Below are 16,337 nucleotides of genomic sequence, written 5' to 3' on the forward strand. Positions count from 1 at the left end.
ATAGATGAGGACAATGGAGGCCATGGTTCTTTCCTTCCTTCCACAGACTATACTTAAGTGCTTCCCCTATGTGCTGGCACTGAGGGACACAGGGGTCATGGACAGCCCCAGTGCAAGCCTTCATGAGGGACTGGATCTAAAGATGAATCTGTCTTGAGAAGTGGTGCAGGTCAGGAGCCATGGGACACAGAACAGCGGCAGCAAGCTTAACCCGGGATCACGGAAGACTCTGGAGGAAGTGACCTTCCCACTGAGCTGTGGGGGTAGCAGGAGTTTGCCCTGGGGCTAGGGTGAAGCAGGGTAGTGACAAAACCAGCGAAGGGCACTCTCTGGATGTTCTTATCCGTCTGACGATAGGCAAAGCCCTTACATCCCACCTGCCCAGGCTGCCACAGTGGTAGCCTGGAGAGACACCAAGAAGGGCTCCGCAACTCCAAGGTGCTGGGTTCTTGGCCTGTGGGCCTCTCTGGGCTTCATTTTCTTTCCGGATTTGTTTTGTTTTGTTTTTTAGAGAAAGAGAGAGAGACAGAGGTGGGACAGGGGCAGAGGGAGAGGGAGAAGGAGAAAGAGAACCTTAAGCAGGCTCCGCACCCCACACTAGCCCATTGCTGGACTTGATCTCATGACCCTGAGATCCTGATCTGAGCTGAAATCAAGTCAGATGCTTAACTGACAGGCGCCCCCTAGGCTTTATTTTCGTCATTTGAAAAACAGGAGGTTGGATTAGTTTTAGCCGCAGGGCACATTTTCCAAATGTACCTTTATGGGGCTCCCTAGATCAATGTAGCACTGCTGTGGCTGAAGGTGGGTATACGTGTGGGGTCAGGTCCCCCCCCCATATCCCCATCTAGCCCTGTGGCCACCCCGAGGAGCCCCAGGGCTCCCTGGACCACAGTGTGTAAGCGTCAGGGTAAGGAGCCTCCCCACGGGGCTGTCCAGTCCTAGTCTCCTGGACCCTGGGGGCGGCCAGGAAGCTCCCTCTTCAGTCCCGCTGGCAGGCCCCCCACGGGCCTGTTGTTCCTTGCTCCTTTTTAGTTTCCTGATAGCCATGTGTGATTCAAGTCAGCAAGCATCTATTAAATACCTACTGGATGTGTGCACAGGGACTAATGTTTCTGAGCACCGGCTGTGTGCTCAGGTCCATGCGGGGCTCTTCATATCGAGTCATTTCCTCATCACAGCCAGCTGTCAGCCTGTTTTATAGCTCAGGGAGAAGAGACCTGGGGGAGGCTCGGTGACTTGCCCACGATCACGAATCACAGTGACATTAGCACCAGCTCCCGTGGATTAAGCACCTGGTGTGTGTGCCAGGCCTTTGCAGCTCTGTTCCTGTGCATTAGTAACTTCATCTCTCAGAGCAAATCTGTAAAGCAGGCGGTGTTTCCATCTCCAAGGATCAAGCCCACATTGGGGAAGGAGATCCTCCTGGGCCTCTTGCCTCTGCCCGCCCAGCCTTTCCCCTTGCCCTGCGCTTGGGGGTCTGAGGCAGCTTACATGTGTGTTTTCAGGTGGGTGAGCTCCCTCCCATTTCTGTTACCACTGTGCATATAGGGAAACTGAGGCCCAAAGACTCCCTTCCCTCGGAACATCTCTGCCCTCGGGGGCCTTCGTCTGGCACGGGCCTCTATCTGTCTGCTCCCTGGCAGTGACTATGAATTCCAAGTCTGGCTTCTCTGCAGAGTACCTGGCTTTCTGGGGGCAGTCTGCCCATCTGTCAGGATTGGTCAGGGCACACTGACCTTCGTTGGCTGGGTGTCACCCTTCTGAGGAATTCAGGACATGTAAAGGGAGAGCTGGGGCGGGGAGAGCCAGTGGTGGCTGCTCTTGCCTCCCCATCCCTGTCCTTCCTGTCCTTCTTTTGGGTTCTAGCTCATGCTCAGTACCCCAGCCACAAAGCTTGAGTCCTTGCAATCTGCCCTCCCTCCCCTCTCCGGACACCTCAAACTCATTGCCATTTATGTGGGTCTATCCCTGGGACAGGGCCTGCTTGTGATTTTTGCCTTGAGGGGAAATGCATGATACTGAGGACTAGGTGGGATTTCATGTCGGGTGGAGGGAGGCTGGACTTCTGGTGGATGGAGAGACACCCACCCTGCTGTACCTGGAGGTGGGGCCCCAGAGGATGGAGCTCCCTCTGAGCCTTAGGGGCAAAGCTTGTCTGTGCACAGAGCCCAGATCTCTGCCGAGTAGACAAACACACAGTGAGGGGACGAGTCTTGACAAATGTTTGCCAAGTCCCTGTCTCACTTGGAAGTCAGGAGTGAGCTTGTTTGGCAGAACAAAGGGGAGAGGAGTCTGCGGAGGGCCATAAATAGTGAGGAAGGAGGAGCAGCCGGGCCTGAAGGCTCCGTGGGACCTTGTCCTAGGCTGGTGTCTTCTGCTGCAGGATGTCCCCGTCCTCTCCCAGAGCTCTGGACTGGCTGGCTACAGCTGGGACCATGCTGGTGGCAGCCTTTCCTGCCCCTTGAGCCGCATCTCCCTGGGAACCCTTGGGTGCTGGGTCACCTGCTGGCAGGTGAGAGTGACCTGCACATCCCAAGGCCCCTTTCCTCTAGGGACCAGGAAGTTTGGCTATAGTTTTTCCAAGAAGAGTCAGTCTGGCACTAGACCCTGGGAGCTGGTGATGCCTGGATGTACTCAGGCTGAAGGGGCCCAACCCCCTCACTACTCTGGAAGGGTACAAGGTGACCTTCTTCTCTCCACCCATGGTCCAGACAGATATGGCCACCCAGTTCTTCAAGCAGGGCAGAACAGAAAAGGTGGAGGGTGGAGGGTGGAGGGAAGATACCCTACTTGGGTCTCAAGTATGCTCGGCTCAATGTGAGATCCATCTCCTTGGCTGGCCCCTAGCCCCCAGTTTACCATGGGCATCAGGTGAAGGTCAGCAGGCCTGGGGATAGAAAGAGACAAGATTTCCTCCAGAGCAGAGTGGGAGGCTGGGTAGGAGAGTGCACGGAATAGGGGAGCACATGGGAAATGAGGAATGTGGGGTGTGTATGGGAATCTGTAAGCTTGGTGTAGTTCGGGGTCACCAAGTGCAGAGGATGGTGGGGACAGGACAGAGGATCCCTTGAGGAAATGGGGAGCCACTGAGGGTAATAGCTGGGAAGTGGTCTGAGTGGGGCTCTGCTCTCCGATGTGAGGAGAGGGTAAGAGACAGGTGAGGCAGGCCTGCATGGGAGGCCAGAGGTGGGCTTCAGGGGCCTCCTGGCTTTTCCCTCTGGGCTGGGGAAGAAGGTCCTGGAATGAGTGCAGGTGGGGATGGGGGAAGCCTGATTGCTGCCTTCACTGCCTTCACTCAGATGACGGGGCCCATCACTCAAGGGCCAGGCTCCCTTCTTCCTGAGTAGCGGTGGCACAGAGCCCCGAGCTCCCGGATTCCTGGGCCCCACACCAGGGAGCTGGCTGGAACTTCCAGTGCCTCAGACTGACTTCCCGCGCTTGTGCATTGATTCTGCCTCCTCTGTACCCCACATTCTCCAAGGAGCCTGCTCCAGAGGTCTCTAGGAAGGGGAGTGGTGGCCTGGAGGCCTGGTAGACAAAGTCCAGGGGCTCTTCCCTTCCGGAGCCTGTCACAGGTCCACCTGGAGTTACTGGCCGAGCTTCCCTGGCTGTGCACCTCGCTGTGGCGGTGGGACCGGGGGGCCTCAGGGCCTGAGAGGGGAGGTCATACACACTCCCGCTCGGCTGGGGGTCCATCGAGGGCAACGGTGGGGCCTTGGAGGAGCCCTCTTTGGCCTTCAAGGAGGGGCAGGAAGGGACTTGGGCAGCACAGTGTGGTGGAAGCTGCTTCAGGGCAAGGGGCATAGGCCGCCCAGAAGGCTAGTGGCTCGCCCTGTTGGGGGGACAGAGAAATGTAGGATTCTGACTTTCGTGGGGCTGGGTTCTGGGTCCCTGTGTCTGCTGGGCTCCTGCTGCCCACTCACCACTCTGGTGGCCGGCGGTGGGCTGGGTGGTAGGAAGGTGGGAAGAGGGAAGCATGGAAGAGGGATGGTGGAATGGGGATGCGGTGGAAGAGGGATGCTAAATGTCTTGAGTTCCATCTCGATTCCTCAACCCGATTTGATTTTTTTGGGGGTAGTTTTATTTTATGTACTTAAAAAAAAAAAAAGGCCATCTCTAAGATCAGGTTGATGAGCGGTTCAGTATCTTGAGTTTGGTGGTGATCGCATGAGTCTACACAAGTGATGAGATGACAACACGCTACACATCCTTTATAGCGGTGTTGGCTTCCAGGGGCTGGTGTTGTACTACAGGAATATGAGATGTAGCCATCGGGGAACTTGAGGGAGGGTCCACTGGCCTGTTTTTGTACTATCTTGGCAACTTCCTGGGAATCTACATCATTTTAAAATAAAATGCTAAAGGGGTGCCTGGGGGGCTCAGTGGTTGAGTGTTTGCCTTCGGCTCAGGTTGTGATCCTGGGATCCTGGGATCGAGTCCCACATCAGACTCCCCGCAGGGAGCCTGCTTCTCCCTCTGACTATGTCTCTGCCTCTCTCTCTGTGTCTCTCATGAATAAATAAATAAAATCTTAAGAATAATAAAATGTTAAAAAGCCAGTTTGGGGTTCGGCTTGAGGGTCGAGGGCATGTCCCCACAGAGAGCACAGTAGGAAGCTGTTAGAAAGGAAGGAGATGGAGGGCCAGGGAGACAGAAGGGGAGATGGAGAGTCACTGGCACCAGGCACTAAGAGGGAGGTCTTACTGGGGCTGAGCCCATCCAGGGCTGTGGCTGGTGGGACTCACAGAGCTCGCATGGCCATCAGCACCACCCGAGGGGAGTGGAGGGCAGCTTGGCTGTGTAGTTGTACCTCCAAAGGCACCTCAAGAGTGGGGGCCCTGGGTATCATCCAGTGGAGGAGAGGCACATGTGGGGTGTCTGCACCTTTACGTGCCTGGGTTGCTCAGTGGCAGGTGTCTGTGTCCAGGCCCGAGGGCACAGGTGTCAGAGCCCCCCCAATTCTGGGTGCCTAGCTCCAGCCTCCCCATTGCCCTCGAGAAGCAGGGCTATTCGAGAAAGTGTAGGCGGTGAATGCAATCCTCTGGCCATGTACAGGCTCTCTGGTCTCATACAGTTGACACTCCAGACAGCTGGAATGAGCCAGATTCCAGGCCATTCCCCTTGTTGCAGCTGCTGCTTTGTCAGACCTCCCCTGACCCTGCCTTACCTGGCATCTTCCACTGTGATCCAAGAGCGGTGCCCTCAAAGCACTCTAAACTGATGTTGCCACCTTGGCCCACACCCTTTGCCTGGCCTACACCCCATGTTCAGCGTGTTCAGCATCAGGCTGGGGCTGCCCAGGCTGCAGGAGAGGCTCTTGCTAATTGGATGCCAGTCTACCATGTGCTCTCCACCCCTGCTGCCTGTGTCCGGCCTCCGCCTCCCCTCCAAGGGGCTCAGCAGCCCCCCAGCACCAGCCACTAACTGACTGCAGGCGAGGGCGTCTTTTCCTCTTACTTTTGGCAAACTGCTACTCCCAAACAGCTACTCACAAACCGCCCAGAGACGTCTCTTTCGAGTAGCTTCTCCTGCCCCCTCCCTGGGCCATGCTTGTATCTACTACCCCGCTCCCTTTGCACAATCCCTGAGTTTTGCTTTTAGCATATCCTGTATTTGTAGGTTTCTTTTTGGCTTCAGGCTCTGGGCTCCCTAGGGGTCAGGACTACGCTTTTCTCTATTTCTGTAATCTTTTCCCTTACCCCCAAGCACACTGGCCCACATTAGGAGCTCAGTAAGGTATGCCACACATGTGGGATGGGGAGTAGGGCCCCCATCCTTCCGGCAAGGCTGCTGTGAAGGTTTCAGGCTTCCAGGGCATGACCAGTCTGGGAAAATAAGCAGTGAATACTGGCATCTTGGCTACTTTTGCTGGTGGGAGACCTGGTCACCCAATATGAAGACTGCTCCTATCTGTTGAGCTCCTTCAGAGGGTCCCATCAGGCAAGGTCAGGGACTGCTTACGTGGGCCATTTTACAGATGAGAAAACTGAGGCCCAGAGGGAGTTCCCGCCCCAGATAGCGAGGGGAGGAGCTGGGATCCAGATCTAGGTTGCTTGATGGGGGAGCTCCCCATTCCCCAATTTTTCGGCATTACATAATCCTGGCATGTTTCGGGGGGCGGGGGGAGGTGAGGATGGAGGAATCCCAGGTCCAGCCTTGTGGACTGACTGTTGAGAGGCTGTCATGCCCCAGGCCCAGTGGGAAGCACCGGGTTATGCTTGGGGAGGAGCCCGAGACTCCCTGCCTGAGTTCAGTGGGTTTTGGGACCAGGGATCCAAAGTGTCCTGATGCGGCATGCTTACTGGTGTCAGGAGAACGTGAGTCCCAGTCCCAGCCCCAGCCCCATCCTCATGGGCCTGCAGCCCAGTCAGGACTGCCAGGAGGGCCTGGCTCTGCAAATTTACTGCCGTGCTCAGGAATTCCTGTCCACTCCAGATCAGGGTGTCTGGGGCACAGCCGCCCGACTGGGAGGAAAGCTGGGGTTATCTTGATCTCCAGATGAGGTGGTATCTGCTTGTGGGGTTGCTGGGGAAGACTCTTTGCCTTGGATCTTGCTCACTCTCTCCTTCCGGCTCCTGATAGAGAGTCGCAAACATAGGGCTGTAAAGGTGGCCATAAAAACAGAGAAGAAATGCTGGCACAGCTGGCTTATCAAAGCGCATCTCAGACACCAGTCAGCTCTCCTACTTCAAGTTTATTTCTCCTCCTCTGCTTTCTCTCAGAAGGTGTCTCGTAAACAGCTAAGAGGGTCATTTATAAATGTCTCTGCCTTCTCCTCTGAGCACCGGGCCTGTGGCTTTGCTCTCTCTGTTCCTCCAGGCACGGAGCTGGTGTGGGCACTCCCTTCTCCTAGGTGCCAGCAGAGATGAGAATTGGAAGCCAGAGCGGTCCCACTCTCCCCAGACGGGGGGTGAGTCTCCCTAAGGTGAGTGATGATGACATCCTTGGCTTTGGCCCTGTCAGCATCCTCCCCCCGCCCCACTGCCGTGATCTTCATGAGGGTGGGGGCTCTGGGCACGGAGGGGGGGCACCCTGCCCTAGGCTGGCCTCTGAGGCTGACCCACGTCACAGAGTGACTCCTATGGCATTAGAACTGAAAGGGCTCTAGAGGCGGCTTTGTCCAATTCTCTTCTGATCCTGCGGAGCCGGGGAATGGCAGGGGGCAGGTGGGAGGTGGAGCCAGGAACAGACTATGGAGGAAATACAGCCTTCTGACCCTAATGGCAATAATCCCTCCTGCTTCTGGAGCATGTCTTAAGATGGGAAGGGCTTCAATGTTCCCCATTTTGTGCGCTCCTTGCAGTGACTCTTTGGGCAGAGAATATTATTCCCATTTTACAGATAGTGGAGCATGGCGCTCCCAGGTGCTAGGTGACTGGCTTGCCTGGGGGCTCTCTTAACCAAGACATAGCTGTGTTCTCTCTTTACCCATTTAGTCCCACACAGAGCTTTACTTGTTGAGTTTCTTCTCAATAAGAGATGTTCATAGGCGGTCACCTAATCACAGCCCTCAACACCCCAGCCCTCTGGTTCTAGCTTCCTGGCCTGTCAGGCCCTCAGGTGCAGAGCTACCAATGAAGCAGAGTGAGTAGTAGTCTCCTGGGCCTTTCCTCCTTCTTCCACTGGGGGTGTTTGGATTCCTGTCAGCTGGGAGGCTTGTGGATGTGGTTGGGCAAATCCCCACAAACGGTGAGAGGCAGAGAGCACTCTGGGTTGTAGCTGAGAGGGCCCCAAGATTTCCAAGTTGGGTGGGTGGGTGGGTGGGGATGGTCCCAGTGGGTGTCGGAGGGGCCCTGGCCACTCCCACTCCACCTTGTTGGAGTTTCTATCTCCCTGGTGGCAGCCTAGGGCTTGGCATACAGCAGGAAATGCTAATTGCACAAATTAGTTCAGCCTTGGGTGGCCAGAGTAATTGCACCTACTTTGACCCCAGAGTGGCCTCTGCTATATCCCTTTCTCTTAAAAGGGATGTATTATATTATGTCTATATTATATCTACCCAGAACCCACCCACCCTAGTCAGGTGGGAGAGTTTCCATACTGGTTGCTCCTCAGTCCCCCAAGACTTGGAGGCTTTCTCTGCCTGCTGGAGCAGAGTTCACCCTTTGCAGGGGGCCAGGAGCTCATCCCCTGTTTCTGCACTTCTTGGGCAGTCACACAGCTGATTCCTTCCTGCGGCCGGACGTGCTGTGTGGACAGTCCTCCAGAAATCAGTATTCCGTGTTTCAGGAGAAAAGGCACTGCCTTCATTCGGGAGGAAATGCAGTCTTCCCTGGGGTGTGGGGGGAGGCAGGCGACTTTGCTGGGGCGGGGGGCACAGAGGGCTGGTGGCAGAGCTGGGTTTAGAATCCTGGCCTCAAGGGTTGCTTCTTGCCCCTTGTATCTTGTGCTTTCCCGGTGAAACCTGCTGAGCGGTTAGGGGAGCGTGCGGCCTGCAGGCTTGCGAGCCATGCGGGGGAGGCCTGGGGGCGCGGCGGGGAGGCCCCGTGTCTGCCCACTGTCCGTAATATATTTGAATTATCTCTGCAGATGAGCCCTGATTTAGCAGACAGTCTAGAGTAAACCTTAGCTTGAAGACAAATACAATTGACACTGGGCTTGAGTGGTTCAAAGGTTATTGGCACAAAACTGTCGGCTTTGTTTAGCCGACGGGCTGTATTTATGACGGCGCTACGGCAGTGCCATCTATAACTCGTCGGCGGCGAGGCTGATGTGGGTCCAGAGACAGCCTATTTACACTCAGCCTGGAGTTGAGTTTCTCTGCTGGGAAGTGAAAAGGCAATTCTATTCTTGGCCAAGTCGCTTTATGGGCTGCTGGCTTACTTTGGGTCCTCGGTTGAGCTCGTCGGGGATGGACCATGGGGAATGGCTGCCTGGGTGTGTGCAGGGGGTGAGCTGGGGTTGGGGGAGGTCCTCAGGGCCGCCTGGAAGGACCTGGTCAGTGTGTTTCACTTGGACCCCTGAGTGAGGGCTCACATGCACAGAGGTGGGAAGTCTGGGTCCCTGGGCCCGGGGCCTTGATTTCTTCCTGTGTCTCTTGGCCGCCCTGGTTCGTTCAGGAGAAAGCAGCGGTGGGTGCGTGAGCGCTGTGCTGGAGAAAGGCGTTTGTCTGCAGGGGCCAGGCATGTGGTAAAGGCACAGAATTCCTTTGGAGAGAAAGTATCCCATGGAAAGAGCCGTAGCCAGAGCCGGTGGAGGTACGAGTGGGGTGGCTTTCTGGAAAAGAGGATGCAGTCTGTCTTGAGGGCCTTGACATGTGCTTCTCTCGTGACCCATTCATTCCCCTGCTGGGAATCCAGCCTGAGAAGGTGGTCATAGATGTGGACCTAGGTGTTCGCTGCAGTGTTATTTATAATAGCACAAGGGCAGAGCAGCTGTAGGTAGATCTAAATGGATTCATATGAAGGATTTCAAATGATTTGTCAGGATGATTCTAAGTAGAGGAAGGGACGGCTTGACAGATCGTGAAGTGTGTTTTCTGTGGTGTAAAACAAAGGAGAGGAATACAATAGAATGTAAGTGGAAATTAGTTCAGAGAATGGGGATGATGATTTTTAAATTCTCTTATATCTTCATATAAATGTCTGCTAGGGGCGTGTATTGCTTTTTATTCCTAGGGACACTGACTCTGTGAATAAACAAAAATACAAGTTCCTACCCCTCTTGTGGTCTCTGCTGTTCTCTGGGTCTCAGTTTCCCTGGCATAAAAGGGGGCTCTGGGCTGCTCCCATACTGCCCTGGCCCAAGTTCTGAACAGGGACGAATGACCCTCCAGGCAGCTTTGGTAGACTGCCCATGGTCACCGTGTCCTGGGTCTCATGGGTCACCTAATTTTAGTGCCTGCTGGGGCAGCTGCCTAAGTGTGGCCCCAGCCACTGGGCAGACAGTCAGGGTGGTGTCCACAGCATTGCCAGCATCTCTGCCAGCTGCTGAGGTCAGAGCACAGCTCGGGACCCAGGCTGGTTAGATCACAGAGCCTCAGGGGGATTCTCAAGTGTCCATAACACAGAACATCACAACCGCGTTTGGTAAGAAATCTACCGAGTGGAAGGTAAGGGGTAGGGGTAGAGTCCCCCTTGGAGGGATGAGGGAGAGGAAAGGGCTGCTGGCCCTAAGTGCCAGAGAGTCAGTTCTCTGGAATTCCAGAAGCCAGTCTGCCATGAGGGGTTTCCAACATATGTCTAGGACTTGGCTCTTGGCCCAGTTCCGCCTGTTGGTTGGGGACTTGCACGGAGTTGGGAACATTTCCCAAAAGGTCTTGACTTTGTCTGATAGCAGGCAGCTGTGGGCACCATGTCCTTGGCTAGAATAGCTGGGAATGTGGGGTCTTTGCAGGGTGTGAAGTTGAGTACATGTCTAGGAGGAAGAGAGGTCAAGGGCAAATGGAGAGTGGGGCTCAGTTGACGAGGGAAGACAGGCCGCCATGGCCTCCTACCAGGTCTGCTGCCTTTAGTCCTGTGTCACCTGTCATGTTTTCTAAACCCAGCTCTTGTCACTCTCCTTCTGACTTGGCCCTGCAGAGCCTATGAATAGAGCCAAGAACCCTTAGTATGGCATTCAAACCTTTCTCCAACTTGGCCTCAACCTGTTTCCTGCTTTTATGCCCACTGACTTGCTGCTCTAGCGAATCTATGTTCTATCCCTTCTCTGTTCTTGAACACACCAGAAAACCCCAAGTCCTTGGGTTGGAATGCCCTTCTATTCTGCCTCATTTAGTCACTACCTATTTATGGAACACCTGCTATGGGCTGGGTCAGATTCACCTGATAAGCTCCTATTCAACCCTCAAAACCCGGATGTCTTCTGGTCTGATATGCCTTCACCAGCATAACCCTCCAGGTCACTCTTTCTCCATGGTTGATGACATCTTGTATCTTGTATTCTCAGAGTGTTGTATCTGCTTTTCCCACCGGGCCTTGGTAACTTTCCTCTGCGTTCCTGGCACAAGGCATAATTCTCTGTAAATAGCTGCTGGGTGCTGTCATACAGAGAAGAGCCATTAGTGAATGCCAACAAAGCAAGTGGGAGGATCTATTCCCTGGAGTTCTAAGGACATGGGGCAATGATAGCAAATAGTATTAGCTTACACTTACCAAGCATGTACCATGTGCCAGGCACTGTACTGAGTACTTTCCATGTATCAGCCCATTGAATAGAACCACAATCCAAGAGATTGCCATCGTTACCTTCTCATTTTACAGGTGAGGAAACTGAGGCACACTTTTCTGTGTGGGATTTGAACCTATACAGACTCTTAAGCTCACACACTATTGCTTCTTCCTCACCAGGTATTGAGGTGACACTTTTCCCCTGGGAAGTGAAGGGCAGTTCCATACTGGGTGAGTCCTGGTGCTGATGTCTGCTGGCAGCCTTGCACGGATGCATGGCTTGTGGAGGATGCCCTCGGAGGATGGAGGATTTTCCCCAAATCTGGACATGTCTTTTTTTTTTCAAGGATTTTATTTATTTATTCATGAGAAACACACAGAGAGAAGCAGAGACATAGGGAGAGGGAGGAGAAGCAGGCTCCATGCAGGGAGCCCGATGTGGGACTCAATCCCGGGACTCCGGGATCACACCCTGAGCCAAAGGCAGACGCTCAACCGCTGAGCCACCCAGGCATCCCATGGACATGTCTTTACATCTCTTTTCTCCACCCTTGCTATCTTCCATGTGGGGCCCAGCGGTACCTCATCCTTTGCCTCTCCTTCAGGAAATGGATTCAGGAAATGCTTTCATTTTGTACTTGTTTATGAAGCTTCTACTGCCTGTCAGTCCCTTGTCAGGCCTTGGGGGTAGAGCAGTCCCTGCCCCGATGGAGCACGGTCAAGTCAACTGGCATGGTTCTCACATGTGGTCCAACATCGTTGGCCTGGCGCAAATCCCTGGTGGTGCCCGCCTCTCCTGGAACCCTGGGGTAGCCTGGGCATTCCTGAGGACTTCATGCTTTCCTCACCATCCACCTGTTTCGGGCTCTGTTTGCTCAGTGTGTGGACAGACCGAGCAGGAGGCTGCCCTTCGGGCCGAGTGACACACTCAATCTTACATCTCTGGAGAACAGACTTTAATACCATGGCGGAGGGCCTGGTGGTGATGGCAATTCTCTAATGAGTTAGGGTGGGTACTTGGGAGCCCGTTGGTGAGAGGAGGGACCTGTTTGCTTGAGCCACAGTGGAGGTGCCTTGGTTGAAGGATTGCAGGTAGCCTTAGACTTGGTATTGGTGTCCTGGGGCTGTCCTAAAAATGTACTTCAGACAGAGTGGCATAAAACAACAGTGATTCACTCTCTCACCTTTCAGGAGGCTGGAAGTCTGAAAGCAGGGCCTCACCAGGGTTGGCTCATTGTGGAGGCTCTGAGGGAAACTCTTTCCTGTGCCTTTGTCTTAACTTCTGGTGACAACTGGCGGTCCTTGGCCTTCTGTGGCCTGTAGATGCATTGTGCTGCTCTGCCGTTCGTCTTCCCCTGACATGCTCCTTGTGCATCTGTATCTGAATATCCCTCTCCTTCTAAGGCCACCAGTCCTGTTGCATCAAGGGCGTACCCTATTCCAGTATGACCTCGTGTTAACTAATTATGTCTGCAATGACCCTATTTCCAAATGAGGTCATGTTCTGAGGTACCAGGGAGTCAGGGCTTCAGCGTGTCTTTTTGGGGAACACAATTCAATTCACCCCAGACCCCCTGAGGGAACTATTTGAAGACTGCTTTGTGGAACTCCCAGACTCGGGCCATTGCCCATGTCTCCTGGGGGTGGGGGGGGGGTGCTCTAAAGAGTCAGCTGCCTGCCTTTTTGGGTCCTGAGGAGGCAGGGTTGGTCTGAAGCCCCTGAAGCCCACCAGGGGCCTCAGCTGGAAGGGATTCCCTGCAGGCTTGGGAAAGCCTTGGGAGAGACAAGATGATCAAAGATGACAGAGCGGGTGGGGAAGCCTTTCCTTTTAGAAATGCAAATGGCATCTGTGGAGGAAGGGGATGAAAGCAGTTTTTAAAAAGACATTAATCTCCTCACTCATTTCCTTCTGATGGCTGGAGATGAGTGACAAAGCCTCGTAATTGAAGATGGTGGGGCTGATAATTCAGTGGTAGCCTGGGGAGGGATGTCTTGGGCTGTGAATCATGGTGCATTACACAGATCGGGGTATCTCCCTGATTGTATCTCCCGGGCTCTCGGAGCCTCTTGCTGGCGCACGAAGGCACACACGCGTGTGAAGGCTTGAGCTGAGCTGGTTGTCACGCTGCCCAGATGCAGCTTCCTGGCCCAGGGAAATTTTCTGGGGGAGCAGCTGCTGCAGCAGGCAGGAGGTGGGTTCCTACTGTGTGCAGGCACCCTGCAAGGGTCGGGGAGAGAGTACTCGGGTCGCAGTGCGTGGTTGTTAGGTGTCTATTGATGGGAGTGTGAAAGGCTCAGGGTAGGATCCTCAATGCTCAGACCCAACCCATGTGAGGCCCCCAGTGCTTTCCTCATCCCTCCCCCAGTGGCTTAGAGGGCGCAAGCAAGTCTGAGCCCACGGAGTCTCCACTGCTCAGGATGATGCTGGCTTGGTGTGGGTACTCAGGGGCAACTTGACCTTTCTATTGTAAATGCCCTCAGCCTTCTGCCTGTATAAGTTCACTGTGATCCCCTACCCTCAGCCAGACCCATGGGCTGCAAGGACAGGCAGGCAACGGCAGGCAGAGAGGAAGCCGGGGTAGGAGGGTACAGACAGACAGGAGGGGCCCCCACCCTTATACCCTCTCCATTGCCTCTGTTGGCGGGCACATAGTCGGTGTTGCTAGCACCTCGGACAGGTCCAGCCCTGAGCCAGGCAGGGTCTGAGCACTGGAGACAAATGAGCGCCCTCTTCCCCAGCTCCTTCCCTGGAACACCTGCAGTGTGGGTGTTGAGGGGTGCCCCCAGCCCCCGAGATAGCAGCTCTTGGCTCTTGGGTGTGTGCTATGGACAGTGTGCTGAGTGCTGGACAGGAGATTTGGGGCCATTCTGTGTGTGTGTGTGTGTGTGTGTGTGTGTGTGTGTGTGTCTGGTAGGTAAGTACGTAGGTAGTGAGTATTCAGTAATTCATTCACTCATTCTCTAATTATTCATTCATGAGTGCCCATCACATGTGTGATTCTGGGTTCCAAGGTGGGAACAAAACCGACAAGGTCTCCACTCACATGGAACTCACAGCCCGTAGAGGGGGACAGATGTGACACTAGCAGTCACATCGGTAGACACAGATGTTCTGATGCCAGGTGGGGGGGTGGGGGGGATCTGCTGAGTTTGGTTGCTGATTTGTGACGTTTCACTTCGTGCCAGAATATTCACACTTCTTATTTATCTGAAGGTCCTTTTGTCAAAGTGATTTCTTGTGTCTATGATAGCAGAGCGGCTGATGTGGGGTGTTCTGGATCTCTGTTCACTTGCCTTCCAAACTGTCTCTTCCCCCACCCGCCGAGGCCGCAGCGTTGTGGGGAACAGTTTGGACATCACTGCCCTGGGGGTTGGGGTGCTGGTTGGAGTCTTGCAGCAGGGCAGGCAGATGGTGGGAGTGCTGTAGCAGGAAGATGCACGGGGCAGGGTGGTCTGAGCCTGCCGACCCCTGCAGGTGGAGCAGCCCTGTGCCAGCTATGAGGGGTCCAAGCTGGCTGATGAGCAGGAGCAATGGCCTGCCAAGGGGACCCTGGCTACCGTGTGCTTGGACACCTCTGAGCATAGACTCTGGCCCTTCTGCAGAGCGCAGGCTGCCTTGGGCACAGGCTGAGCCCCTTAAGCAGTACCCCCCCACCCAGGCCCTTCTGTCAGGAGCCTGAGGAGGTGGAGCCACGGTGGCAAGGGCTCTGGGGTGGTGTTAGGTTTCTGTCACTGCTGGAACAAATTACAATAGGTTTAGGGGCTTAAAATAGTGCACATTTGTCATTTTACAATTCTGTGAGTCAGAAGTTGACAAGGTCTCACTGGGTTACCATCAAGGTGTCGTCGGCAGGCCTGCATTCCATCTGGAGGCTCTGGGAGAGAATCTTTTCTTGTCTCCAGCTACTCGAGGCCGCCTGCATTTCTTGGCTCGCGGCTCCTTCTTCCGTCTTCAAAGCCAGCAGCATTGTGTTTCTCTGGCTCTCCTTGCCCTGGCGCTTCTCTCTGACTACAGCTGGGAAATGTTCTCGCTTTTAAGGACTCACAAGGTTAGATTGGCCCACCCAGGCAATCCCGGGCCATGTCCCCATTTCTGGACCCTTAAATTAACCATGTGTAGAAGCCCTGCTTTGTTATGTAAATCACACAGTGGCAGGTTCTGGGGATTGGGAAATGGGCATTTTTAAAAAAATAAATATTTTATTTATCTACTCATGAGAGACACACAGAGAGAGGCAGAGACACAGGCAGAGGGAGAAGCAGACTCCCTGTGGGGAGCCCAGTACGGGACTTGATCTCAGGGCCCCAGGATCATGCCCTGAGCCAAAGACAGACACTCAGCCACTGAGCCACCCAACCACCCGGACATGGGCATTTTGGATGGGGCCTCTTGTGTCCCCACCCCAGAGACTCAGGGGGAGCCACAGTCGGAAGCAAGGAAGCCTGTGACTTCTCTTTGGCTTCTGGGGTGGGAGCCCTTCCAAGATCCACAACCATAGAAATCCTCCAAGCACAGTGAATGTGGAGGACCCTTACTTAGATGGCTACCTTACTATCCCTCACCTGCCTCCTCTTCCATGCCTGCACCCCATTATCTACAGTTCCCCAAGCGTGCCAGCTTCCTTCTTGCTGCTGCACCTCGCATGTGTTTGCTCTGCCTGGAACGGCCTCCTCCTTCCACCTTACTCTTAACCCAAACTGGTGAAAACCGCTTGCCTCTGGCTGACCCCCCAGACAGCTGCCCTGCCTCCTTGCCTTCTTGCCTCTGCTTCCGGCTGGACTGGGGAGCTCCCCTGCCTCCTTGCTGAGTTGTCGAGGCCCACGCCTGTCTTCACCTCTTCCTGTGAGTTTCTGAAGGTGGAGCAGGACTTTTCCCTCTCTGGGGCCAGTCTGGGCCCAGCCCCGAGTGTGGAACCAATGAGCTTTGTGAAATCAATGAGTAAAAGAATGAATAAAAAAAAAAAAAAGAATGAATCAGCTGAGGGAGTAGAGGTCTTGGAATGGGGCCGGGTGTTAGGAATGATGATGGGGGAGGTAGGTGGGTCCCCCCCACTATCCAGGATGGGGACCTGGCTGGTTCTCAGGTGTGCATGCATAGGTGGGGCTGGAGGAGGGATGGGGCTGGGAGGTCTCTGGGGGGCCGGTGTCCCTGTGGCCTCAGTCATATGGTATGGATGCTGAGGGGCTTTGGGCAACTCGGACATGGCCTCACACTTAAGAGAGGCA

The 16,337-nt window shown here is 54.6% G+C and overlaps 1 long non-coding RNA gene across 1 annotated transcript in view; it reads left to right on the plus strand.

Annotated features, from left to right (window-relative positions):
• LOC119876800 overlaps positions 1–16,337 on the plus strand; it is a 300,097-nt gene that overhangs the window by 7,661 nt on the left and 276,099 nt on the right. The window lies entirely within an intron of this gene.

This window comes from Canis lupus, chromosome 11, assembly GCF_011100685.1.
Source record: "Canis lupus familiaris isolate Mischka breed German Shepherd chromosome 11, alternate assembly UU_Cfam_GSD_1.0, whole genome shotgun sequence".
In the NCBI taxonomy this organism is placed as follows: domain Eukaryota; kingdom Metazoa; phylum Chordata; class Mammalia; order Carnivora; family Canidae; genus Canis; species Canis lupus.